The sequence below is a fragment of the Ambystoma mexicanum genome, chromosome 12 (assembly GCF_040938575.1).
Source record: "Ambystoma mexicanum isolate Mex_15411 chromosome 12, UKY_AmexF1_1, whole genome shotgun sequence".
Lineage (NCBI taxonomy): Eukaryota > Metazoa > Chordata > Amphibia > Caudata > Ambystomatidae > Ambystoma > Ambystoma mexicanum.
This window is the reverse complement of record NC_090936.1, coordinates 428958185-428985671: the sequence shown is the minus strand read 5'-3', so window position 1 is coordinate 428985671 and position 27487 is coordinate 428958185. Positions and strand designations below refer to the sequence as shown.

The window sequence follows — 27487 nt, the reverse complement described above, 5'->3', positions numbered from 1 at the left end:
TGCTCGTTTATTTGGATATTTCTGTATATAGTTTTGCAGCTCGGTCAGTTTTTTTGTGTTGACAGGCAGATGAGAGGTGAGTGTTTGTTTTGCGGCAAATTCGGTCGTGTTTGCCCAATCTGCTTCCTTGATTTTACGCAGGATTCTGTATGGATTGAGGATGAGCTCTTTTACATCCGAGGCGATGTGATCCAAAAGCAAGGTGTTTTCCTTTTGTCAGTTTACTAACATCTCAGATTTCCCTGCATCCATCTCACGCCTGATCGTTTTGAAAATGACACTGCCGTCGACCGTTTTGCATTTCCTGTAGAGAATTAGTGAGTTATAATTCACCGTGCATTCCGTGGACTGCAGGCTCAGCTCACGTCTTAATGCCACTCCCGAGGTGGAATTCAGGAGCTTAAGCACCGATTTCCAGAATAAGGCTTCTAATTTGGGCCAGATGGTCTTTGGGATGGTAGGCATGGCCTTGGTGCCATATGTTACAGCAGGCACCACTTTCATTTTATAGAAATTGATTATCGGTTGTATCGAGAATTTCCCAAATTTGCGATCAATCGCCTTGGCCTGAGCAGCTAGTGTTTTGATCTTTTTGAACAGTGCTATTTGCATAGTGCTTTCGCTTTTCGTACTATCAAGATGTACCCCCAGGTACTTGAAATTCTGAACAGTTTCGATTTTTGCATCTCCAAGGAACCATTTTAGATTTTCAATTTTCTTTTCCTTTTTCTGCAAAATCAAGGCCTTGGTTTTACCTCTGTTGATTTCCAGAAAGTTTTCAATTGCATACTGTTGGAGTCCATTAAGTTGCCATTGCAGACCTACTGGAGTCTGATCGAAAAGTGTGAGGTTGTCAGCGTAAAGGAGTCGTTCGATCAATGTTTCCAATCTTAGGCGGTAAGGCACGCGTGGTGGTTGTGCTTTCTTTGAGATCGCTTATGTAGGCTAAGAAGAGGGCTAAAGCCAAGGGGCAGCCCTGCTTAACTCCTCGTGTGATTTGGATTTCATCAGATAGGTCTCCTTCACGGCTTAGACGCACCCTCATCGAGGTGTTATGGTGCAAAGCTTGAATGGGGGCCAGTATGTCTTCTGGGCAGTTCCGGTCTCTTAATTTCGTCCAAAGGCAGTGTCTCTCGATGCGATCAAAGGCTTGGGTGAAATCAACGAACACGACGAAGAGACAGTGACCAAGTTGTAGGGCTTTACTTTTCAGTATGCTGAATATTAGGATGTTCCTGCCGTCCCAGCGGTTTTTTTTTAAAGCCGGATTGCAGATGGTCATTGCAATTGGCGGGAGCAGCCCAGGTTTGAAATTTCCTTAGAAGTAAGGATCCATAGACTTTTCCTATAGAATCAAGCAGCGCGATCGGCCTGAAGTTTAGAGGGTCCTTTGTCACCCTTTTTGTAGATGGGAAATCTTATTGCTGTGGTCCAGGATTTAGGCACTGATCTCGAGTCTGCACAGCATCGGAATATTTCAATGACCAAGGCAACCCATTCTTCAGGGTGCGTTTTGAGTTCAAAGTTGGTAGTCCGGTCCTGGTGCTCGGGAATCTTTTATTTTTTTGATGACCTCCAGGATGTTTTCTTTGTCTAAGAGATTAATCCATTTTGCGTTGTTGTACTGGACCGCCTCTGTTTTCAGGTGTGATGGATTTGAACACTTCAGTGAAATGTTTTTCCCAAGTGAACTGAGTGATGTTATTTGTTATTGAATTTTCTAATGGGGCTTCCTTAGCTCTTATTAGGGACCAAAAATCTCTAGCGTTATGCGTGATTAACGCTTCGGTGATGCTTTCTGCGTCCAACTGGTACAGTTTACTTCAAAAAGCTCGAACCCAGGCTTTGTATTCTGATTTCAAAACTTTGTGTGGAGTTGCCCTCTACAATTGGTTGGTGTTTTTTAATGGTCCTTATGGCTCTTCTGTACTCGCGTCTTCTCGCGACCAAATCTTTGTTGTAATTATGCTTTTTGATGACACCTGTGGTCTCCAAGGTTGTTTTGGGGCGTGTGTATGCTACTAGCAGTGGTTGGTAGTCAACTGCTTTAGATTTTAACATCAGGACGTCTCCTTTGTGTCTGTGCGTTCTTTGATCGCTACAGCACTTAATTTGAGCAGTGTTCCTTGAACATTGTTCTCGATGTCCATGCCTGATCGAGGAATCTTTGCACTTGGAATTTGCCAACAGGTCTCCGGGATATTATGGTCACTTCAATTGTGCCTCGCACATCGAACGAGCTGGTGGCGCATAGCAGTGGTTTAGAGACAAAAATATAATCGATTGTTTCAGCCGAGTCCGCTTGTGCCCAAGTGGGCATTCTATTTGGCTGCGGGAAGGCGAGATCGAGATTATGCAGTTCACGCAAATGTGTTAAATCAAGCCATGCTCTACCTCGCTGTTTGACCGCTGGGGGCTGGGTTTTTGCACGAGATCTCGTCTGAGGAGTGCAAACCGCATTTAAATCGCCACATATCATTAGAGCGGTCACTGACCGCTTGATCATTGCTTCATCAATTACGTGTTCGCACATCGTGATAAATCTTTCCTCACTGATTGCGGCTGTATTCCAGTATGTGTTGGCAATAACTACTGTGTTTCTTGGATCTTTCATTTTTTTGTGTTTCCACGTGACACTTACTGCCAAGATTGAGAGATTTGCGATCAAGGTAGTCCCAATGGAGAGTCCACGTCCGGTGCGGCAAGCAATCATGAGCCCTGACATCGGCCGTCCTAAATGGCCTTTAGCTGCTGGGGCTAGGGCAATTTAGTATCCCTCTGTAGTTGGGGGGGCTTAACCAACCAGGTCTCCTGGAGACAAATGATGTCATATTCTCCAAGGTTGACATCTCCCGGGGCGGTTAAATGCGAATGTCCTCTTATGTTCCACGAACATAGTTTTATTTTTCGACAAAAGTCTTCTTCCTGTAGCGTTGATGTTAACTTAACCTGTCTGTGGATGGATTTCTATTTCTTCCTATGCAATGAGAGAGCTTTCGGTAACCAGGCCCATATTCCTTGGTTGTTGCCTGCAATGTCGATCAAAACCTGTTGTGTGGGACTGTTCTGCACTGTTTGCGAGATGGTCCTTGTTGTTGCACTGAGTATTCTTGTTGCACTCTGTTCTCTATCGCTTTGGTTGTTAAGGGGGAGACGCATCCGTTTCCGATCTTCCATTTTCGTGACTTTATCTTTCCTTTTTTGCACTTCAAGTCTTGATGAGGTAGCTTCTGAGTTATTTTGAGACTTTGCGGCTGTATACTGTTTCGAGGGGATTGGGTCCTCCGACGTATTCCATATCTATGACATGTAATCACCACAGCTGTGCTGCTTCGGAAACTTTTTCTGCGTCGATGACGTCGATGCGCCGTCGTCGAGGACCTCCTTCGACGTCCGACGTCATCCGATGTGATAAGTAGGACGTACAACGCCTGTAGCCTCAGTTCCGTTTTTTCTGCGAACGTGTTGCTTCATGAATCTCGGTTAACGCCTCGACTCTTTGGAGTTCTGTTCTTCTCGGTTCTTCGAACCTGTTCGTTTTTGTGAGAATCCTTTGTGTGAAGATGTCTTCTACTTCGTCTTCGACCCCGCGTCCGGGCTTCAAGAAGTGCTGTATTGACTGCCAGTCGCTCACGTCCAAAGCCTTACGCGAACGTAAGTTGTTGTTGTCGGTAGGTCGGGTGTCCAAGCCCCGGAAGTCCAAGTCTCCGGGGCTTTCGACGGATGATTCAAGAGGAGACTCTCCGCGTCATCGTCAGAAGTCTCGTGGGTCTCCTTCTAGGAGTCTGTCTCGCCACTCCTCAGCCTCTTCGAGGCATTCTCGGAAGCGCCGACACCGGTCAACTTCCAGGTCCTCTTCGGAGGACTCTGCCCGGCACGTCGCTTACCCCACCAGCCGTGCGACGCCGGAGGAATGGGCTTCCTTCGGGAAGAAAATGCTCGCGATTCTTGAGTCGCAGGGTACTAAGCCGTCCGCGCCCCTGAGTGGGGTCGGTCGTGAGAGGTCGAGAGACACCGCTCGCATGAGTGGTCGGCACGAGTCACGGGAGAGGTCCCGTTCGGACAAGGGAACTCGTTCTCGACGTACCCGTTCCAGGTCCCGGTCCTCGACGCGTTCGAGACCGTGGCACCTGTGATGTCTTCGAAGAAGACGTCGATGTCTGAGGCGTCGAGGGCGTCGACAGGCTTTCTCGAGGCTCCGGCTCCGAGGAAGTTGTCGAAGTCGTCGAAGCCGTCAACGCTCAGGTCGTTGACGGACACGCTCGGAGCTCCGGCTTCGAGGACTGTGTCGACGCCGCCGATGCTGGCAGCGCTGCATCTGACGTCGACGCCGATTTACTCGACGTCGACACCGATCCTCTTGGCGCCGATGCCTGTTCTCTTTACGCCGGCGCCGATTCGCTCGACGCCTTTCGAGGTCGGGGTGTCGGAGGTACCCCATGGCACGGGGGAACCCCCTAGGGAAGGCTCTTGTTAAGAGCAAGCACTCTCGGGTGCCTTCTTTTCGCCACCTGGAATATATTTCAGAGGCGGATGAGGATTCTGATGGCCTGGTTCCTAGTCAGGTTCCAGATGAAATTGTCTCTGGCCATAGTCAGTTTGACGATTTGAGGCAGTCACTGCATGATGCCAGTGGACTGGACACCTGTCCGGAGGTGGAGTTTTGTAGGCCTGAGCCTGGCTCTCATGCCGATTCCTCGTACCAATGCCTTATGGCTAGGGTTTCTGAGTACTTGGGATGGTCTGCTCCCCCAGGGGAGTTTGTGCAGGATGATCTCACAGACATCCTTGATGTTGGTCCCCCAACTGACCCGGTACTGCCATTCCATATGGCTTTACAGAGAAGGGTGGCGGCTTGGACTGCTCCGGAGAGTCTCCCGGCGGTGGGCAGGTCCTTGTCGCGAAAATACCGTCCAGCCAGTAGCGACCCCTGCTACTTGACCAGGCACCCCACTCTGGAGAGTTTGGTGGTGTAGGCGGCCACGGCCCCGGCAAATCGGGCGTCGTACCCTACCATCCCTCCTGATAGGGACGACAAATGTTTTGATGTCTGGGCGAAGAAAGTGTTTTCTTCTGGTGGTATGGCGCTTCAGGCGGCCAACTCCATTTGTGCCTTGTCTCGTTTCACACACACTCTGTGGAACTGTGTTGCGTTGGCGGCTGAACATATTCCCGAAGGGGACGAACAGGATGGTTTCCTTGCTATGGTCCAGGATGGTAAGGATGCCATGTGTGAGTCCGTTTAGTCGGGTTTGGACTTGGCTGAATGCGTCAGCAGGTCCATGGCGGCGAGCACCGTGATACGCAGGTTTGCGTGGTTGCTGAAGTCGGGGTTTGCTCCTGATGTGCAGTCCCGGCTCCTCAACATGCCCTTTGACGGTGAAGACCTTTTTGCAGCAAGGCTGACGAGAGCCTTGAGAGGTTGCAGACCTCAAAAGCTGCAGCGAAGTCGTTGGGCGCTGCAGTTCGCCAGCCTCCGCCTTTTCGTCCTAGGGGACAGCAATAAAGGGGTGGTTCCTTTCGCTATTACTCGTCCTTCAGTAAAGCGAGAGCAGCTGGCAGTCAGAGGCCAACGCAGGGGTACCAGAGGTGGACGACAGGGTACCCGTGGTGCCAAGGCCGCTCGGGCAGTTGCCTCTTTGCCCTCAGGTAACGCTGCAGCCGCTACCACTCAGTCATGAGGCCATGCCCCATGGTTCGCTGGTTGGGGGAAGGCTGGCGCAGCATCTTGTAGAGTGGCGTGCCATTACTTCAGATGTGTGGGTTCTGGAGATCATAACCCACGGCTACTGTCTTCCCTTTCGGCACAGGCCTCGCGACAATCCACCGGGGATCCTCTCTTTGCAGAGTCCGGATCCGCTCCTTGCGCAGGAAATTCAAGCCCTGTTGGAGAAAGGCGCCATAGAACTGGTGCCTGTAGCGGAGAGGAACAAGGGATGGCATTCCCCTTATTTTTTGATTTCGAAGAAAGACGGGGGATTGAGACCCATCATGGACTTGCGCGGTTTGAACAAGCTCCTAAGGAAGGACACTTTAAGATGGTTACTCTTTCTCAAGTCCTCCAGGCCCTTCAGCTTCAGGACTGGTTGGTGTCTCTCGACCTCAAGGATGCTTACTTCCATGTGCCGATCCATCCCAAGCACAAGAAGTACCTGAGGTTCGCGGTTGGCGACTCGCACTTTCAGTTTCGGGTCCTGCCGTTCGGATTGACCTCCGCCCTGAGGGTTTTCACCAAGCTCATGGTGGTGGTGCCAGCGCATCTCAGGCATATCAATCTGTTGGAGCTGAGGGCCGTCAGGCTAGCCCTGAAGGCTTTTCTGCTGACTGTGCGAGGAAAGAGTGTCCTGATCCTGACGGACAACACAGTGGCCATGCACTACCGCAACAAAAAGGGGGGGGGCAGGATCAGGGGGCAGGGTCACTTCCTCTGTGCAGGGAGGTGATGCAGCTCGAGTTCTGGGCCATCCAGCAGGAAGTTTCGATCTCGGCAGTTCATCTGGCCGGAGACGTAAACGTGACGGCGGACGCTCTGAGCAGGCAGAGCACGATCTCTCACGAGTGGGAGTTGGCTCAGGAGATTCTCCTGGAGATCTTCGCCCTTTGGGGGACCCCTCAAGTGGATCTCTTCGCCTCCAGTGTCAACCGGAAGTACGAAAGGTTTTGCTTGCAGGACTTTCCTCCAAAAGGAGCCTTAGGAGACGTGTTCGTGGTGGAGTGGTCATTCCCGCTGCTGTACGCGTTTCCTCCAGTCCCCGTCATCCCGCAAGTGCTGCGGAGGTTACGGAAGTTCGGTTCCCGGATGATCCTCATCACTCCGGCGTGGGCTCGGAGGACGTGGTACCCGGACCTTCTCGACTTGTCCATCTGCCCTCCACGTCGTCTTCCCTACCGAGACGATCTGCTCTCACGGGAGGGGGTTCAGGTTCTCCATCCAGAGGTCCGATCCCTCAACCTTCACGCTTGGCTTCTGAAAGGTTGAGGTATAAGGATTGGAACCTCCCTGAAGACGTGATGGAGGTGTTGCTTTCGGCCCGAAGGCCAGCAACAAAGTCTCTGTACCGTTGCCGTTGGCGTAAGTTCTGCGACTGGTGCAGAGTTCAGAATGTGGATCCTTTTGCATGTGACATCCCCATGGTTCTGTCCTTTTTACTTTCTTTGGCCCACTGGGGCTTGCAAGTGGGTACCATTAAAGGTTACCTGGCGGCGCTGTCCATCTTTAAGCGCTCGTCTGAAGAGTGTTCTTACTTTAAAATCCCTTTAATTTCACAGTTTCTGAAAGGGCTCACTAATGTGTTCCCTCCGTCACCTTTCCTGGTGCCCGGTTGGGATTTAAACCCTGTTCTTAAGTTTCTTATTGGTCCTCCGTTTGAGCCTTTACATTCTTGCCCTTTGAGGCTGTTAACGCTGAAAACTGTGTTGTTAGTTGCGGTTACTTCTGCTCACAGAGTGAGTGAGTTACAGGCACTTTCAGTTAAACCACCCTTCACTGTATTTCACAAGGACAGGGTTGTCCTTAGAGTGCGTCCTTCTTTTCTTCCGAAGGTAGTGACGGAATTTCATTCGGCCCAGAAGGTTGTTCTTCTGGCATTCTATCCTCCTCCACATCCTGGTAAGGAAGAGGAGAAGCTCCATAGGCTTGATCCTAGGAGAGCTTTAAGCTTTTATGTTTCACGCATGTCTGGATCAGAGTGGACGATCAACTCTTTACTGGTTACGCTGGAAAGCGTTTGGGGCAAGCTGTGACGAAACAGACTTTGTCCCGCTGGATTATTTTGGTTATCTCGGAGTGTTACCGCTTGGCGGGTAAGGACCCACCGGCTGGCTTGCGGGCCCATTCTACCAGGGGTATGGCTGCATCTACTGCCCTGCAGAGGGGTGTTCCTATTCGCAACATCTGTGATGCAGCCACCTGGGCTTCAGTACATAAATTTGTACGTCACTATTCCCTCGATTCCATCCGAGGACAGGATCTGGCTTTTGGCAAGGCGGTCCTTTGCTCTGCTATTTGATTGGCAATTCTAAATTTTGATTCTAAATTCTTTCACTCCTCCTTGCTCTGGTACTGCTTTGGGAGTCTGTCATAGATATGGAATACGTCGGAGGACCCAATCCCCTCGAAGAACAAGTTACTTTCTTACCTGGTAACGTTCTTTCGATGGGATGGTCCGACGACGTATTCCATATCGCTCCCTCCCTGCCTTCCCCGCTGCAGAATTTCTTTTGCTATTGCAGCTTACGTCCCGCAAGGCTTTGTGTCTGGCTGGCAGTTGACTAATGTCACACGTTCTGGGGGAAAAAACTACAACTGAGGCTACGGGCGTCGTGCGTCCTACTTATCACATCGGATGACGTCGGACGTCGAAGGAGGTCCTCAATGACGGCGCATCGACGTCATCGACGCAGGACGCAGACGCCGAAAAAAGTTTCTGAAGCAGCACAGCTGTGGTGATTACATGTCATAGATATGGAATAGGTCGTCGGACCATCCCATCGAAAGAACGTTACCAGGCAAGAAAGTAACTTGTTCTTCTCATGCCCTTGTGATGAATTGCGCCGATTCTTTTTATCGTGGTGGTCCGTACGCGTCTTGTAGTTGTCCTTATTTACATTTGTCCTGCTGATGTTTCTGGGCGTGTAGTCTTCATGATGCGTTATGTCTTCTAGATTGAAGCCGAGGCCTTGAAATTTGTGCTTGTTTTTGTAAATCAGATTGTAAATTGTTGAAGAACCAATGTACAAAAGAGTCGCCGCTTTGTACTTCTTATGCCAAGGTTCTACGATGATCAGATCTTCTGTTTTTATATCTTTCAGTTTGGAGATCTGGTGAAAGATTGACAGGACTGCTCTTATGTTCAAAATGAGGTTGTCCTTGTTACTAGATCTTTGTTCCATTTAGAGTAACCACTTAGCATCTGTGTGTTTACCATGAGATTTTTAATGAACCTCTGTTCTTGATCTATAATGTACTTTCTTGTTAGCTCTTTCCGGTTCATCTCTGGGCCTTATTTGTGCTTTTGGATCACTTCTTCGGGCTTAATCTGGTTTCGTGTTCTTTTTCGTAGGCGATTCTTTTATTTTGATGCACTCGACGTTTTGCTTCTGTTTCACATGATTGTTTGGAAGGGTACGCTTGGGCCTTCTTGTTTTTACCTTGGAGTATTGTGTTGGATAAACGATTACATCTTTCTTCCAGGGTTTCAAAGTCTCGTTCAAGATACGCCGTTGCTTTTTTTTCTTTTGAAATTGGTGATGATTTGCTGTCAGAGTGTTGTCTTTGCATCTTGTCTTTTAAGCTAACGACGGGTGTTGTAACTTGCGATAAATCGTATGAGTAGACGCTGACGTTCATTAGAATGTCATCATTTAAAGAATCTGTTACTGATTTAGGTGAATCGGATTCCACCTGCTTTATGTTCGGATGGACACCCTTGCTGCATGTGGGGTATGGAGCTGCACTGCTGGATGAAGTGCTAGGTGTCTGCACTTGTGCAGACGTATTGGATGTATGTTTTAGCTGGTCCACATCATCATGCGTTGTACTGCTAATACGAGCCGGAGCTTCCTTGATCTTGGGGTTTGCTTTTCCAAAAAATGAATATGCCGTCTCTGGCGGCTCGATGCCCGTCTTGGAGTGTTTTTTTTTTTTTGTCTACAACTAATACCACCGTAGGAGTATCGGACGTGGCCAATGTCATGGCTATTGTTTTGGATTTGGTTCCTGGTCCAGGCGAATTCTGTCTCAGAGTAAGTTTTGTTTTGTTGTCTGTGGTTAAGTCAATAATAGAGGTCGTTTGAGATCCTGAGTCTTTGGTAACTGTTGTTGTGAACGACTTATGGTCATATGCAACTTGTCTTGACATTTTTCTTCCGCTTTGTTCTGTTGGCTTAGTCGCCAAGTTATCCAATCTGTTGTCATGGGCATTATGCTCTTCTTTTGCTGTTATGTAGCCCTCCAGGTAAGTTACTTTAGTCAGGATCATCGCTAACATGGTTTGTTGATCCTTTGTAGTGTCGTTGATTGCCTCGTAAAGTTTACAGAACGGGGCGAGGGCTATTGTGATAGCAGACATTACACTCATCAAGTCTGGTTTTCTAGTTGGTGTTTCAGGAATAGGAAGAGCAGGCTGCGAGGAGTAGACCTTTCCCGAGGTGTATGGCTGATCGCTTGATATTCATCTTGGTGTGTGAAGCTGATTGGTAGAGCTGTGTGTTTTGTGGGCTGAACTGTGCCCTGGGAACTCTAGCGAGTTTCTCCTTTTGTCGAAATCCCTGGCCTGTTGTGATTCTTCAACCAAACATGATCTTCCGACAGCAGAGTTTATGCTAGGAGCAACTTTCTCTGCAGGCAATTGGTTTTCCAGCAGAGATGTTAGGGCTGCCTGCTCACTATGATTAACTTCAGCAGGGCAAGGTCCTGTTTTCCGTTGCTTATCGTGTGGTTGCACAGCACTGCCAAGATGTTGAAAGGCTAAATCTACATTTTCAATCACTAGCCAGGTATGCTCTGTGGCCGTTTCAATACCAGTTGCGGCTTCTTTAGGTGCAAGGCATGTGTCATTTGAACTATCCATATTCCAAGCAGTGTCGCTGTTGACTTTGTCAACTGTCACGGTTTGTGCCTGATTCTGTTGTTCCGATATAACTGGGTGACTTTCTTGCTCAATTTCGATGTTATAACAGTGAGGAATGGTTAACTCTGGCCGTGCTTCTAGCGAGGTAGCACATGGTGTAGTTATTGAGGATATGTGCGGCGTCACCAAAGGTTCCTGAGTTGGAATTTTGTCATCGGCAATTTTGCGATATTTGGGGCACGGGAAATTATCCTTTACGGCGGCGAGCATTTCAGCATCAGATAGTTTTCTGTGGTCTTTATTTTTTTTTGTTGACAGCTGAGCCTTTAAAAAATCATCAATGTAGTTTGTTTTGTTACAGTTTCAGAGCTCATGGTGTTAGTAGCTCTGCCTTTTTTATTTTGCAATTGTAGAGTTTTTTGCTCTGAACAAAGTCCAAGTCTTTTTTTATTCACTTTCTTGTGTTTGAAATGCTGCCCATTGTCCTCTCTGGATCTCTTTTTTTTTGTATTGCGAATTTGAGTGGTCTCTGTACAGGGAAGCTCTGTGTGTGACAGATCTGATGTTATAACATTATTCAGCTCTGACACGCTGTTTGGTGTGGTGTGGATTTGGGCGGATGTTGTCACAGAGCAGAACTCCGCCCTCTTTCACTGCTGCTGGCAGACCTCGTTCGCATTGACACACACATGGACACATCCATCCCCCGCCTGAGCCTCCTTACCCGCACTGGGCTTGGAGCACGAGCCGGTCGGCAGGGGTAATTGGAGGCCCGCCGCTAAACTTCCACCCCAGCCTTGTGGCGTGCCTCCCACGGGCCGGCCGCCGGCCAGTCTGTGTCAGCTGCATCAAGGTGCTCCGCCCTCCATCCGGAAGGCGTCAAGCCGGTGGAATCTGAGATGCTGGGCCGCGGCGATGTGAACTCCGCGCTGGGGGCTCGGTAGTGCGGATGTGCAGGCGAGCAGCTCGCGTCCAGTCTCTCCCAATCCCTAGGACTTCCAGGTAAGTGGGGAGGATTTGTGTTGACAGCTGTGATGACTACTGAGCCTGGTGGCATTTTCAAACCACACAAGGGGTTTTGTTGTGCAGATTTATTGCTGGCTTGGGGACTCTGCGGGTTTGCTGGGATGCACATTCCCTTTTCTCTTGGAGGATTAACTTGAGATTTACCTCCATCAAGCCTCAGACGTGAGCTTCTTAGACAACGCCCGTCTTCTTCCTCGGGCACCACGCTGGAAGACACAGCTATGGTGTTTTTATTCACCATTGTTTTTAGGTCGGTGATTATTTTGTGATTATCTTGTCGGTAGTAGAGGACGCGCAGGCAATTGCAAGTGGGGTGGTCAGCACGTTTGCAGACCTGTGGGTGTTCTCAAGGATTCAATCGTTCAAGTTTCACTCACACCGCTTACCGTAAGCAGGTGTGTAACGTGGGTGGCGGACTGGCACGATGACCTGCAGATGTAATTTAAGGGGCTCCTCTGGCACCCGACGGACCACGACAGACCACTTGTCGCCCACTTTCCGCGTGTGCTCCCAGCTGTAAATGCTCTGAAATAGTCTCTGCTGGACTCTGTGAGTCAGTGTCCCCGTCTCCTAAGCAATGAAAGTGGTAAGCAGACTGTCCCACGACTCCACGACAGACCACTTGTCGCCCACTTTCCACAATCATTTAGAAAACATTTACTAGAAGGAAGCACCTTGATATTATACACACACACACTTCAATACCAAACCAATACATTTCTGAACAAATTAGGCTCCCCTGAAAGAGGAGCAAAATGACATTTCATTTACTTTCAATTGGAGTAAAAGGGCACAAGTTAGCAGAATAGATCACAAATACTTTCTTAGGCAGTGCAAGTAGTTTTAGTTCACTAGAGGACTCGATTCAGTTCAATAGGCCTAGGCCAAGTCAATGGACTAGTGTCTTAGATAGGAAAGAGCAGTTCTTGAAGTAAACAGTAAAGTCTTTGCCAAAGTTCTCAGAAGTAGTTTGCACGAAAAAGAATCGCATGTTGGATCACAAGCTGATAGGCCTGCAAGTTGGGAAAGTTCCGCGAACTTTCACTGAGAGGAAAGTTCTCTCAACCGGGTTGCCACAGTACCTTAACATTAAGAACAAAATGCAGCTGAAGACGTTGGTTCCTGGCAGTTCCTGCAGATCTCACTGTTCCTGAGCCTGGCAGAAGGTTTCTTCAGGATATTGATGATGGTGGCGTGTTTGGAAGCTGAAGGAAAGATAGCAGAGGAGAGACACGTGTTGAAGAAGGTAGTTGGGTAGGGAATGAGGAGAGGGTAGATTTTAGAGATGAGGGAGGTGGGGAGGGGATTGGAGGGGGCAGCAGTAGGGTGAGTTTTGGACAGAAGACGGGAGACACAGGTGGAGGTGACAAGCGAGAAGTTGGACATGTTAGCAGAGGTGGGAGAGGAGGAGGGGAGAAGGAAGGCGAGATGAGGATGTTTTGGCGTAGAGAGAATTTTGGATGAGAATAAGTTGGCAAAGTCAGAGGGAGAGGGGAGAGTTGGTGGAAGGGTCAGTAGTAGGAGGAGAAAGAAGGCGAGAGAGGGTCTGGAAAATGCGGCGGGGTGAGAAGCTTGTGAGTGGAGGAGGTTAGAATAGTAGGAGAGCTTGGCAGATATGAGACAAGAGTCATAGAGAGAGTAATATGAGAAATAGGAGGATTGATTAGTCAGAGAAGCGGATTTGAGCCAGCGTCGTTCAAGGCGACCGAGACGACGACGCATTGACAGAAGGTGAGAGGAGAGCCAGGGTTGGGAAGTTTTGTGAGAAGGGTAGAAGGAAGGAAGAGGATAGAGTTGGTCAAGACTGGTGGATATAGAGGAGGACAGTGAGGAGAGGGCGTCGTCAACCGAGAGAGATGTCGGGAAGAGGGGGAAGGGAGGAAGAACAGGAGTCGAAGAAGAGAGAAGGGTTGAAGTTGCGGACATCGCGATGAGACAAGGGTGGGGGGGAATGGGAGGACAAGGAGGCGGAGGGAGAAGTAAGGGAAAAGAAGGGTAAGGCATGGTCGGAGAGATAGTTGGGAAGAGAAGATACAGGTGAAGAGGAGTAAGATGAGAGAAAGATGAGATCGAGAGTGGAGCCAGAGGAGTCGGGGGGGGGGGGGGGGGGGTGTAGGAAGGGGAGAGAGGAGGTAGGAATCGAGTAAGGAGAGAAGAGGGAAAGATTGAGAGGAGATTGAGAGAGGGAGGTTGAAATCGCTGAGAACAGAGAGAGGAGTAGGGGAGGGAGAGATAAGAGAGGAGGTGGTCCAGGTCCTCATATAAGGAAGAGGGGGCCAGGAGGTCTGTAAATAATGGAGATTGCATGAGGGTAAGTGAAGGATTTGAAGAGAAATTCGAAGGAGGTGGAAAATGAGACCAACGCCGCCTCCAAGACCAGAGCGGCGTGAGACATGAGAGGAGGAGGAAGAGGGGGTGGAGAGAGAAGCAGGAACAGTGGAATTGAAGGGGGGGGTGGTCCAAGTTTCAGTGATGCAGAGGAAGTGTAGGTTAAGTCGGAAGAACAAGTCAAGAGCCGCAGCGGCCTTATTACAGATGGATCGGGCATTCCAGGGGGCAATGTTAATGATACTAGAGGGTTTGACAGTGGAGAGGGGGATAAGGTTAGAACGAGGAGGGATAGTGCGAGGGGGAAGGTGTGGGCAGGAGGGGGATAAGCAATGGGGGTGGACATGAGTATGAGCGGGAGGAAGAGTAAGAGGAGGAGGGAGAGGAATCGGGGGGGGGAATGAAGAGGAGGGAGACCGAGAAGGGGAAAGACAGAGCGCATGACAAGAAGGGGATTACAGTACGTGCTGGTGGCCTCAACAGTTGTGTCCACAGACAGAGTAGGGATCAGGAGCTGGAGCAGGTTCAGTAGAGGGAAGGGAGAGGGTGATAGGGCAAGGGAGGCTGAGGCCCTAGAGAGGAAGGTTGGGGAGCCACAGCAGCAGAGCATCTGCAGGTAGTCAGAGTGCAAATAGTGCAGAGATGAAGAGAGTATGGCAATGAGGTGAGGCCCTGAAGAGGAGGATTTTGTAGCCTGGGCAGCAGAGTGACACAGACGGTGGGGGAGTGGGGCAAGAATGAGGCTCTAAAGAGTAGTACTAGGGCCAAGTGTCAGAGTGGGAGGAGTAAAAGTTGCAGCAGCAGAGCGTCCAAGGGCAGTTGGTGAGAGCAGCAGGATCCTTAGGGGATGAGAAGCATGGCATCCAGGGCAGTTAGGTGAGAGCAGCAGGGTCCGTAGGAGACGACGAGGCCCAGGGGAGGGAGGGGGGGGAGTGAGAGCCCCAGGCAGTTGAGTGAGTGGAGTGAAGGGTGCGGCAGCAGAGCATCCAAGGGTGGATTGGTGAGGGTAGTAGGAACCTTGGGAGAACAGCAGCAGAGCATCCAAGAGAAGTAAGGTGAGAGCAGCAGGAACGTTGGGAGAGGGATGATGCCCTGGTGAGGAGGAATGGGGACCTCAGACAGTAGGACAAGCGTAGAAGGGTCCGACAGAAGGAAAGGCCGGGAGCTGGGCGGACAGTGTTACAGTCCGTTGCAGCAGGGCACAGGCAAACTCAATAGATGAAATATCGAACAGTGCTACAGTCCTCTTTAGCAGGGCATAGGCGGTCTCAGCGGGCGAAGGAACAGACAGCGCTACAGTCTATTGGAGGTTCTGTAATATGGTGAGTGATGTGATCCGCCCACAGTACGGCAGCGATGGTAGGGCGCTCCCCAGCCTGCATAGGAGTGGGCACAGCCTCTGAGGGAACAGGCAGGGCAGGGGTCGTGGCAGTGATTATAAATCCTACCTCGGTGCGACCGCAGCAGCAAGTCGCTCGGCAGTGTGCAACAGAGCTAGGCTGAGCGGCGGGTCAGAGCAGCAAGGTTGAGGAGGGAGGCTCTGCTCTCAGGGCAGTAGCAATAGACCGACACAGCAATGTGTTATGACAGCAGGCAGGCTCAGATAATCCGGAGCAGAGACATTAGAGGCAGTGCTGTAGGGGAGGCTTCGCCAAGGGCACACAGCACCGCCGTCAGTCCGGCGGCTGTGGATGCAGCGTTACTCAAGCCTGTGTTAATGTGACAGGCGCCCACAGTATGGCCGCGGGAGACTGCGCACTTCACCAGTCGCAAAAGCCCGTGGCAAGGAGATCGCAGTGCCGAGTCAGGTCGGCATCAGGCCGGAGCGAATATTGCAGACTCTGCCACAGGGTGGTAGATGCAGGATAGACAAGCCAGCACTGAGACAAGCAGGGGACGTTGGGGGTAGTGGACTCCAGAGCTCCCGCTCCCAGAGGAGAGCGCGAAGAGGCTCACTGCTGAGAGAGGGGAGGAGGCCACGGAGGACAGATAAGGTTGCAGGAGGATCCGATTTAGGTTGAAATCTGGACCGTATGTGCTCCCAGGCTTAAGAGTAAGGATCGTGGAAGCTGGATTAAGAAAATTGTAGTAGATCCTGCAATCACACGGTTTGAATCAGCCTGACGTGAGGAGACTGATCAGGCAGCCGAGCTTCTGCGCCCCCTTGTGGCTTTATGGTGGATTAAATAATCCCCCCTCCTACTGAAACAAGGGGACTACATGGCAACATTGAATATGAAAGAACAACACTGCCAGTTCAAGGTGCTCCCCTTCTGCATAGCCTCAGCTCCAAGGGTAATCACTGTTCTCAAGCATGGGGTCTGGCATGGATTCACATGCTCATGAATATTCCCCGTCGTCAGGCTTGGAAACCTTGGTAAAGAAAAAATCAGTATCAGTTTCGTTTCTTATCTGTCTTTCTTAGTAGTAACCAATCACTCATCTCTGGGTCATACTGCCCACAGCCAATGACTGTTCTCTCCCTATGCCCCTCCCCTGGCAGCCATCCTCAGATTTTTACCGCACGTTCAAGTGTTGAGTCCTCGTGCTTTAGCTCTCGAGCTTGCTGCGTTTTCGCGCTTTTTTCAAAGAGATTTTCTCATTTTGTCAGTTAAACAGAGCCTCAAGCTCCACCGTTACTCCATCCGATCAACGGGGACCCGTTTCAGATTTTCTACGCCCCTCAAGGCTGAAGTTTTCGTCGAGTTACGCTTCTTGGAGGAGTCCAGAAAGTTTCTGAGGCCTACATGGACATGGCCCAGGAGAAAGGAAGCTCGACGCCAGGAAAGCTGTTCAGGGTTTGTCCTGGATGCCAGCTACAGAATATGTTCAAGGAGGACGAGCATTCGAAATGCCTCTTCTGCCTTCATGAGGACAAAACGCACGTGGAGGACTGTGCGTTTTGCGGGAACATGTCGGAGCGGACCATGAAGGATCGACCTCTTCGCCTCTCCAACTGGCTGGAAGGGAAGAGCCCAGCAGGTGAGAAGAAGAAAAGGTTTGAGCGGTTTTCTAAGTCCTGTGAGGGCGCCCCGGCGACGGGGGCCCAACAGAAGGCAAAGCACCGCGAGTCCGCGGGCTCCAGGAGCGCCGAACGGTAGGGCTCCTCGGCTGCCAGGCAGTGCGCATCCTCTCCGGCGCCATCAACCACGAGCCAACGCTCTGGCTCGGGGAAGAGGAAAGCCGAGAACCCGGCGAAAGCTTCTGGAGAGGCCCCGGTCCGGCACAAAGGATCCAGCCGAGGGGGAGCGAGGCGGTGACCCTCCCCCCAAGGTGAAGGCCACAGGCCCACAGAAGGTGGTGAAGGCCTTGATTCACTCGGCTAAGGCCTCTATCGAGGAAGTCGTGGCGGCCCTGATGCAGCCTATGGAGGCTGCATCAGTGGGGGCGACCTCAGGGCCCAGATTTTCCCTGCCACCGCGGAGGGAAGCCTCTTTAAGGCCCATCGAGAAGACCCCCAGCGGAAAAAGAGGGGGGGGGGGCGGTGGCCATCCTGGATACGGACACAACCTCCGAGGAGGAGCTGGTTGAAGTCTTGGAGGGCCTCGACGAGGGCATTGAGGAGGCCCGGCCCCACGGGAAAGATCCTGATGAAGAGGACAACGAGAGCGACGGCGGTGCCAACGAGGTTCCAAGTCAACCGTCGCGCCCGTCGCTTCCGGAGCCGCAGGACAACTCGGCGGCCATTTTGTTGGCAAAACAATACTTATGTACAGAGAGAAGGACGAGTTTGCCCCTACCTCGGACTGAGGAGCCGGAGCCAGACCCAACGGAGGAGCCAGAACCAGGCCCGTCAGGAAGTCCCCCAAGCAAGAGGAGACGGACCCATCCAGCCCCGACTTTTCAACCCTCTCGGCCTGCTCAACCTTTGCCCCCGTCCCTGGGGATGACACGGGAACGGACATGGCCGCGACGGGCACGGATGACGACGGGACGGATCTCCCATCGCCTCCGACTCGGGCCTCCCCGCCCGACGAGATCGGGTCCTTCCACGCTATGATTGCCAGGGCATCCAAGCTTTTCCAGCTCTGCCCCGAAGAGACGTAGGAGAGGTTCCTTTACCAACAGCGCGAGGCCAAGAGGAAGACGGTCCTCGCCGTGCCTCTGCTGGATGACATCTGGGACGAGGGACTCGCCCTTCTCAAGAACCAGTCTACGACGCCTGCTAAGAGGGATCGGTACAAGAAGTACCGGGTCCCCGACGTGGCCCCCTGGTGCCTTAGGGCGCAACCGACCCCTGACTCGGTCGTCTCAGCGGCGGCCAAGAATAAAGCGGGGGGGGGGGGGGAGCATCGGCCTCAACGTCAACTTCCCCGCCGGACGGCGAAGGAAAGAAGCTGGATGCGATGGGTCGAGTTATCTCGTCGGTGGCAACAACGATTAAGGCGGCCAACGCCGTTGCGATCGTGGCCCGCTATGACAGGGAGTTGTGATACAAGATCGCCCCCCTGTTGGACTTCTACCGGACGACAAGAGGGCGGAGGCCCTGGAGATCTTGTAGGAAGGGGAGGTGGCGTCGGACCACGCCATAACAATGGCAACGGACATTGCTGACACTGGTTTCCGCCAGCTAGGCAACAGCGTTTGCCTTAGACGGCGTGGGTGGCTCAAGGCGATGGATTTCCGCCAGGACGTACAAACCAAGGTGTTGGACATGCCCTTCGACGGGAACAACCTGTTGGGGAAAACTGTGGATGAGTCCCTCCAAGCCATCAAGGCGGACACGGAGACGGCTCGGGCCCTAGGAGTTCTCCAGCAACGACGGCTGTCCTTTTGGAGCTCCGGAGGCAAGCAAGGTGCCTCCAAGGGATTCGGCGGTGGCTCCTCTACGTACCGCCAGGCAGCCCGCTCCTCGTCGCAAGAAGCCTATAGGGGACGAGGCAAGTCAGGTGGATCTCGTCGCCAGGGAGGCCAAGGTGGCAAGGCGTCCTCCAAGCAAGACTGAACCGACAGTGGCGTCGGGCCCCTGCCGAAGCACCCCGGTGGGAGGCCAGCTGGCGAAGTTCGTCAGCGTGTGGGAGTCCATCTCCACCGACCATTGGATGCCGGACGCCCTGGCCCAGGGGCACGCCCTCGAGTTTCTTAAAGTGTGTCCCCGCATTCCTCCGGTGGCCAGGAAGGAAAACAACGTCCCTCAACTACTACTGGAGGGAAGGGCGATGCTCAAGAAAGGTGCCATCAAGCTCGTCCCGAAGAGGCTCCGGGGCTCCGGAGTATACTCAAGGTACTTCCTCATGAAAAAGAAGACAGGAGGATGGAGGCCCATCCTGGACCTGCAACGACTGAACAAGTACATCAAGGCACAGAAGTTCCGGATGGTCACCCTCCAGCACGTGCTGGGACAGCTGGAGGAGGATGATTTCCTGTCGACGTTAGATTTAGGATGCATACTTCCACATCCCCATTCTAAAAGGACATCGAAAGTTCCTCATGTTCGTGGTCCAAGGATGGCACTACCAGTTGAAGGCCCTTCCGTTCGGATTGAAGTCGGCACCCAGGGTTTTCACCAAGTGCCTCGCACCAGTGGCGGCGCGGCTGCGCCTGCAAGGGATCTATGTCTACCCCTACCTGGACGATTGGCTCATCCGTGCAGGGACAAGGGAGCTCGCCGTAGAACACACAGCGAAGACCGTCCAGCTGCTCACGGACTTGGGGTTCTCCATCAACTTCCCGAAATCCCACCTGGTCCCCTCGCAAGTCGCACTGTTTCTGGGAGCCAAGCTCGACACATGGCGTGTCTGGCCTCACCGTCGGAGGAAAGGACAAAGGCCATCCTGGGCAAGGTGCAGCGTCTGCTGGCCACGGATGTGGCCAGGGTGAGGTCCATCAAGTCTCTCCTCGGGATGATGTCCTCTTGCATATATCTCGTGCACCTGTGTAGTCTTAGGATGCGTCCTCTACAGGAGTTCCTCGACGCCTGCTGGATCCAAGGGACGGGCAGCTTCGAGGACAGGATCCCTCTCAATGAGACCTTCCGTCGAGCGATCTGGTGGTGGGGCACCCACGCTCATCTGGCGGCAGGGACAGACTTTCAGACCCCAGCCCACCAGGTAACGGTGACGACGGATGCCTCCCTGGAGGGGTGGAGAGCGCTCACCGGAGATCTTCACGCGAGAGGCCTCTGGCTCCCGGAGGAGAAGCCGATCCACATCAACATCCTGGAGCTCCGTGCAGTGTTCTGGGCCCTCAGGTCCTTTCTCCAGTCGCTCAAGGGCAAGGTGGTGAGGATCTTCACCGACAACACCACCACGATGTTCTACATTCGGAAGCAGGGCGGCACCAGATCCCCTGCCCTATCCAAGGAAGCCCAGGATCTGTGGCACTGGGCCGTTGCCCAAGGGATGTTTCTGGTGTAGTTTCATCTGTCAGGGATAAAAAACACCATCACCGACTCACTCAGAGAGCTGCGCTCGTGCCACGAGTGGGAACTACGCCAGGATCAAGTGGATCGACTCTTTCAGCGATGGGGCAAACCCCAGATCGACCTGTTCGCGACAACGACAAACTCCAAATGATAGAGGTTCGCCAGCAGGTTTGCCCAGCCGAGGAGTCCTTCTTGTCCCCACGACTGAAGCTCAGGAACAACGAGGTCTGCAGGAACGGCCAGGAATAGAAGTCTTCGGCTGCATCTTTTTCTTCAATCTAAGGTACTGTGAAAACCTGACCGAGAAAACTTGCCTCTCACTGCGACAGTGCATGAAACTATGGGAACTTGCAGGCCTAGTCAGCTTGTGATCCGACATATAACTTTCTTCTGAGAACTACTTCTGAGAACCGTGGCAAAGACTTTTCCGTTTATCTACCAGAACCGTTTTTACCTATACAAGACTCTAGCCCATTGACTTTGGCCTACCTATTTAATTGGACCAACTCCTGGTGAACTCAAAAATATTTGCACTGTTTTCAAAGTAACTCTAACATTCATTTTGTTAACTTATGCCTTGTTGCTCCTACTTCAAATGCTCTGAATGCCATTTTGCTCCTCCTTCAAAGTAGTTTAAATGTTTCAGAACCGTTTATTGTGAAGTATTGTAGGATATTTTTGTGTAATATTGATTGCCTCCTTTTAGTGAATGTTTTTTAACTGACTGTGTAATAAATTAATAAGTGTTTTACCAAGAAACCTTGAGTGTAAGTGTTTATTTGAATACTTGTGATTGTAGACCTCTTTGTAACCTCATTACAAGCTCACTTTCCCTGTTGAGATGAGACTGGCTGCTCGGCTTGCTACCACAATATGTGTGGTACAGACTTGTACCAAAAGTTGGTTTTGCTTACACATGTAGTCCTAGTCGTGTGTAGTGGTCCCAAAGGGTACTGCATGCAACCTCTGCCTAACATGGGGCATACACTCCATCATCGCTCGAGGCACAGGGTTACAAACCCCCTCCTCCAGTCCCCTCCCATACCAGGAGACTGTCACCGCGGACGCTTCCTTGGTGGGCTGGGGAGCCCACACTGGACGTCTGCACGCCAGAGGCCTGTGGCTGCCAGAGAAGGATCTCCACATCAATATACTGGAGCTGCGGGCAGTTTTCTGGGCCTGCAAATCATTCCGTCTGTCCCTGCAGGGCAAGGTGTTGAGGATCTTCACGGACAACACCACCACAATGTTCTACATCAGGAAGCAGGGAGGCACTCGATCCCCAGTGCTCTCCCAAGAGGCGCAGAACTTGTGGCACTGGGCCATTGGACAAGAGATGTTCCTCATCCCCTTTCAGCTGGCCGGAGTCCAGAACACCATAGCAGACTCCCTCGGCAGGGAGTTGTGTTCCTGCCACGAATAGGAACTTCAGCAGGACCAGGTGGACCGCCTCTTCATCATGTGGGGCAGGCCCCAGATCAGTCTGTTTGCGACGGCAGCAAACTCAAAATGCCAGAAATTTGCCAGCAGGTTCCACCAGCTGAGCAGCATGGGGGATGCCTTCTCCTTTGCGTGGGAAGGCCTGTTTCTTTACGCGTTCCATTTGTTGCCTCTACTGCTGCAAGTCATCAGTCAACTCACAGTGCCGATGCAGGATGATTCTGGTCGCCCCGGCGTGGCCGATGCAGGTTTTGTACCCGGACCTTCTCAAGTCTGTCGGCATTGCCTCTGGTCAAACTTCCAGTGGTCGCGAATCTGCTCACCAGAGAAGGAGGCGTGATCCTGCATCACAACCCAGGATCGCTGAACCTGGGGGCTTGGCTCCTGCAGCCCTAGAGTTTGGGGGATATGAGTTGCCGGCAGACTGCAGGGAGGTCCTTGTTAGCTCCAGAGTGTTATCGACTCTTACGTGCTATGGTCACAAGTGGAATTGTTCGGTATGTGGTGCCGGTCGCAGAAGATCACCCCTCTGACCCCCCAGGTTTTTCTGTACTTGTTCAACTTGGCCAAGGTGGGGCTGGTGCACGCCTCTGTCAAGGTTCATCTGGCGGCTTTCTCCCGCTACACCAGGTCTCCCGGAAGGTCATTTCTTTGGTCCCACTTTTTGATCAAGGAGTTCCTCAATGGACTGTTGTGACCATTTCCCTCTGGTGAGGGCTCCTGCCCAGGCGTGGGAACTCAACGTGGTGCTGACAAGGCTCATGGAAGCCCCTTTCAAGCCTATGCATCAGGCCCCTCTCGTTCCTCTTGTGGAAAACTGCTTTCCTTGTGGCCATCACCTCTGCCAGGTGGGTGGGTGAGATCCAGGCCCTATCCTGCAAACAGCCATATCTGGCTTTCCACTAATCGAGGGTTGTGCTACGGGCATACCCCTCCTTCATGCTAAAGGATCTGTCCGAATTCCACCTCAACAAGCCTTTGGTGTTAACTGTGTTTTTTCCGAAGCCTTAGTCACTGGCTGAAAGGGCCTTGCGCTTGCTGGACGTTGCTCGTGCTCTGAAGTTCTATGTGGCATCTCCACTGTCCATGAACTTTGCTCCTGTGAACCATGAGAAGGCCTTCTCTTATGCTTCCATCTCCATGTGGCTCTCTGGCTGTATCGCACACTGTCATCGGTTGGCAAACTGACCACTGCCCGGCCCTCTGAGAGCCCATTCCACCAGAGCGATCGCTGTGACGACAGCGTTCCTGTCTGGTGTGCCCCTGCTGGACATCTGCAGGGCTGCTACATGGAGGTCTACGTACAATTTCACAAGGTTCCACTGCGTTGACAGGGATTCCAGAGAGGAGTCTGGGTCGGCCAAGCAGTGCTACGCAACCTGTTCCCCTGAGGTGAGTCTGTTCCAGAGATGAGTGTTTCCTTTGTTGAGCCTTGGCACCTCCTGCGTTTGTGTAATGTTGTACTGCTATTTATTCTTTATTCATGTTCATGTGAATCCATGCCAGACCCCTGCTAAATAGTTAGAGGTAAGTACCTTGTTCCTTACCGAGTTTGGCTACTGACCGTGGCTAGTGCTTTAAAATGCCTACTCCAAAAGATTCTCGCTTGTTCTTTGGCCTTGTTGTTTGGCCTTCTTCCGGCCTTGCCAGTTCAGAAAATCGCACATAAAATCATGAACTTGCCTGGAAAAGCTGCTGCTTTTGCAAGTTAGTGATGCCTTTGTGTGTGTGGCCCATGTAGGGAGTGGGAGTGTTTGGTCTCATTCCACATCTGTGCTGTATGAGGATGGGAAATGAGTGAAACTCGCACTAGTCCATGATTGGACCACTGCCGGCTGTTTGAATGGTGCAGACCCTTACCATTGGAGGGCTTGGACTTGCTTCCACTCAGAGTCTTGGATAAGAAGAGAACTCCTGCAACCATTTCTTCAAATCAGCATTGTAGATCATTATCCTGTGTAGAAGAGCAGCTGACTGAAGATCCATTTGCTCAGTAAAGCCCTGCCCGACTACCTGATCTGTTTAGGCCCCGAGCAGTGCTCCAACCCATGGATTGGTGGGGCCAGCGAGTCTCAACTTGTTCTCGAGGATCCAGCAGTCCTGAGGGGGTTATACAATTACTGCACCACGTTTACTGTGATCCCTGAAAATGCAGGCTTTATTTTCTCGTTTTGACCCCCTTTTCATGGATGGGTACAAAATTATAATGGATGAAAGGGGCACTGCAGGGGGTCTCCCCTGCATATATGTGGGGTGAAAAGGGGGTTGAAATAAAGTCTGCATTTACGCTGGTAGAAGTAAACTCGACGCAGTAATCACATAGATACGTCCTGTGCCTTCGGTAGTGTCCCTAGACCAGCCGGTGTACTGGCCAGCTCTGCTGTGGATTTCCTTGCTGGAACCATCACTGGTAGGCGTTCACCTCTGGAACTTTGGTAGTCGCCAGCTTGTGGTGTAAATAGCTGTCCTGCAAAATGTCAGCCCCTCCAGCTTCAAGGGATTCTGCTCTGGAAGGTAATCTTCAACTTCGACTGGAAGGATGCCTGCTTCGCCTGAACTCCTTCTCCCGTCTGGTAAAATGTCCTGAAGAGGTCTGAATCGGTGCCTTCTGTATTTCCCATCGCTAGGGCTTGCCACCCTGCTCCTGGAACCGACCAGAAGGAATTTTTGGCCCGAAGCTCCTGGGCACCTCTCAGTTGAAGGAACAGTGGGAAAACCTACCTCCAGTGACCCCCCACCCCCCAACCATCCCTCCCCCCCTTTTATCCCCCAGTTGACCCATACAGTCATCTGGGAACATTTGAGTTGTGGGGAGTGGGCGTAAGTAAACACATAGCATTGACCCTGCCATTCCACTGCTTTTTGATAGTCTAGTCTACAACAGTGGTACCTGAAAGATAAAAACACATTTTTACTCACCAGTAACTTTTGTTGGGTATCTTGTCTGAAACTATTCACCAACAAGAGAAAACCTACATCAGACACATTCTGGGGAGAAGCATTGTAACTTTTGGGCCACAAGGCTCTACTCTTTACAGGGATTGTACTTCTTCAGTTAGGGCACATTTCTTGTGACTTCGTTTAATCTTACTGCATCACTTACCACTTTTGTTGGTTATTGTCTGCATTTCTAAGAAACTATGGTGACTGTATATATGTTTATAATTGTTGTGCAATCTGATCACCTGCTTGTTTCATTTTCTAGTGTGTTTTGGGCCTAGAATAAATATAGAATGTTTGTTCTTAACTTTCTAATGTGAATTATTGTGGACCCCAAACTCCACTCACTCTCTTCTGAGAATAGCCTTGACTGCTCTCCTCTGCTACCTTGATTGGGTTTGGCTAACCTCTGAGTTACCCTGTTCTCTAAGTAGGGTGGCCTTCTAAAGTCTGTCCACCGGGCCAGATTCGTGAAATCCATCTCAACAGACATAGAAAGCCCTTGCTGTGCCAAAGACTGAACTCTGACCAGATACTCGGACAGTGGAGCTGCAAAGTGCCTAGAACAGAGACTAACCAGGTCAATCCCCCAAAAAGGGTAATCATTCAGGGGATATTTGTTGTCCTGAATGCAACCGTACACTGGGTCAAGGAGCCTCTGTCTATGGAGCTAGACAGACATTACGGTAGCGTCCGAAACAAACCACCAGTTCTCGGTTTAGGTAACAGCCCTTAGCGTACATTTTTTTTGTTAGAGCTTCAGTTATTTGCTTTGTATAAAGTGGTAGGGACAGATGTCTAGCCAGAATAGGTTTCTGAACAGCTGACGTGAATTCATTTGCAACACCTACTGACGAGCACTCTTAGTTTTCGTTCATTTCTTTAGATTAAGACTAAGAGGTTTAGGTACAGTTTGTTTTCGAGAGCTTACAAATAAAGTAACGCTTACCAAAAATCCCATCTTGTTTGTCTCCTAATTCTGACTTGCCACACTTTCCTCTTCAATATTGTGGTTCTTCAGCATTTGTATCTTTCATAGTCTCATGGGGCCTGACTGATGGAAAATGGGGAGACAGTGGCCCGGGGTGGAACTGACCAAAGTTAGTGAGAAATTGATCATAATGAGATGGATTGGCTGCTGTTTAAAAGCCTTTATTCTTATTGCTTGTCATTTTGTTTTACTTTTATGAAATCTTTATGTACTTTGGATTTTTCAAAATTCAAGCAAGTTGATACATGACAGATACCAATGCTGGAGAACTACATTTGCAGATATGAAGAGGTGGGCCCTAGTACTGGAATGCTCCCAGGCTTCGCTCTGAGTTATGGTAGGTTGATTATATGCTGCAAGGTCACGGGTAGTTGGAGGTGGTGCCCTCACCTCCTCTGTTATAGGAAATAAACTGGTTCCCGGATACCTCACACTTGGTATGTGGAAAAGGATGAATATCCACAGTTTTGGTGGAATCAGTGTTTTTAAAAAAAAAAATCTAAAGTGTTTTTTTATGGTCAGCCAAAGACTGTCTATAGTTGTAGATAGGTAACTAATTCTTCCATTGCCTTTATCTTATGCAGGCATTTTATTTCTCCATTGCTAGGTTCAAAGAGTATCCAATTTATGATCAACTTTTTGTTGGCCTTAAGCGAAAACCTTTACTGAACAAACTATGTCCAAATGCACTAAGACCTACCATGAGCTGGGGTTGAATGAAGTCCCTTAGTGAGCCCAAGCCTTTACGCCAAGGTATAATACAGCTATTTCTGCTATCTAGAGAGGTGTTCCTGTACTGGACATCTGTCACTCTGCCACTAAAGACTCTTTGCAAAACTGTTCTATCTGGATACAGTGTTCTGGTGTGAGGTGTCTGGTTTGGCTAGGCTGCCTGACAATGTTTTTTGTTCCATATTTGTTTGTTGTAATCATTTGTATACCTTCTATGCAGTATTATGTTCTGGGTGTCTTTCATGAGTCAGGCAATCTGTGTGAGCAGCGGTATCCATTAGAGCAGGGTCTGTAACATTTGGCTCTTCAGATATTTTGGACTACAAGTCCTAGTCACAAGTGAAGGAACATGGGTGGGATTTGTAGTCCCAGTCATCTGACGAGCAACAGTTGCCAGACTCCGGCATTAGAATAACAGAGTAAAAGACTTAATTTGGTGATGTTCTTTTTGATGGGTGTTCTCTTAATTCCACAACGACCCCATCACCTTCCCCTATGACAGTTACTGTGATGATTTGAAACCTTCATTGTGTCTAGAATTGAGTATTCTACCATTCCTCTTGGCATCTGTGGAGTGGAAGAAATGGTTATGGAGATAACTGGACTATCAATTATTGAGCCAGTTTTGCTGCCACTGAAGCATGCTAGAATTTCCCAGGTCTCCTGTTGGCTAAGATTTCAAGATCCACTCCATACCTGGAGGTATTTTATCAGATGGTGAATCTTTGGGGGGTATTTCTGTCTGTCAAGGACCATTTTTAAAGGTTAGCAGTACGAGATTACTTTAAATGCATTGATTTTCATTGAAAATTATTATTGTATTTAATTGTCCTTCTTAGAATTTAAATTTGTCTTTCTGTGGCTTCAGGAGCACAACCCAATTACTTCTAGTCATCCACAGCCGTATGATGCTTCACTTTTAATATTGAGACAACATTCATCTGTCCACCCCTAAAAAATATATTTGTTTTAAAAGACTTGGATTTGTATAGACTTAAAAATTGTCAAGAGAATTGTTGAACTAGCAGATAGTGTATTCTCTCTAGATGTTTGAAAGACTTGTTCAAGAATTCTCATTTTATACCAGAGGGCATT

The 27487-nt window shown here is 50.5% G+C and overlaps 1 protein-coding gene across 8 annotated transcripts in view; it reads left to right on the top strand.

Annotated features, from left to right (window-relative positions):
• KDM5A (lysine demethylase 5A) overlaps positions 1-27487 on the top strand; it is a 1841472-nt gene that overhangs the window by 463329 nt on the left and 1350656 nt on the right. The window lies entirely within an intron of this gene.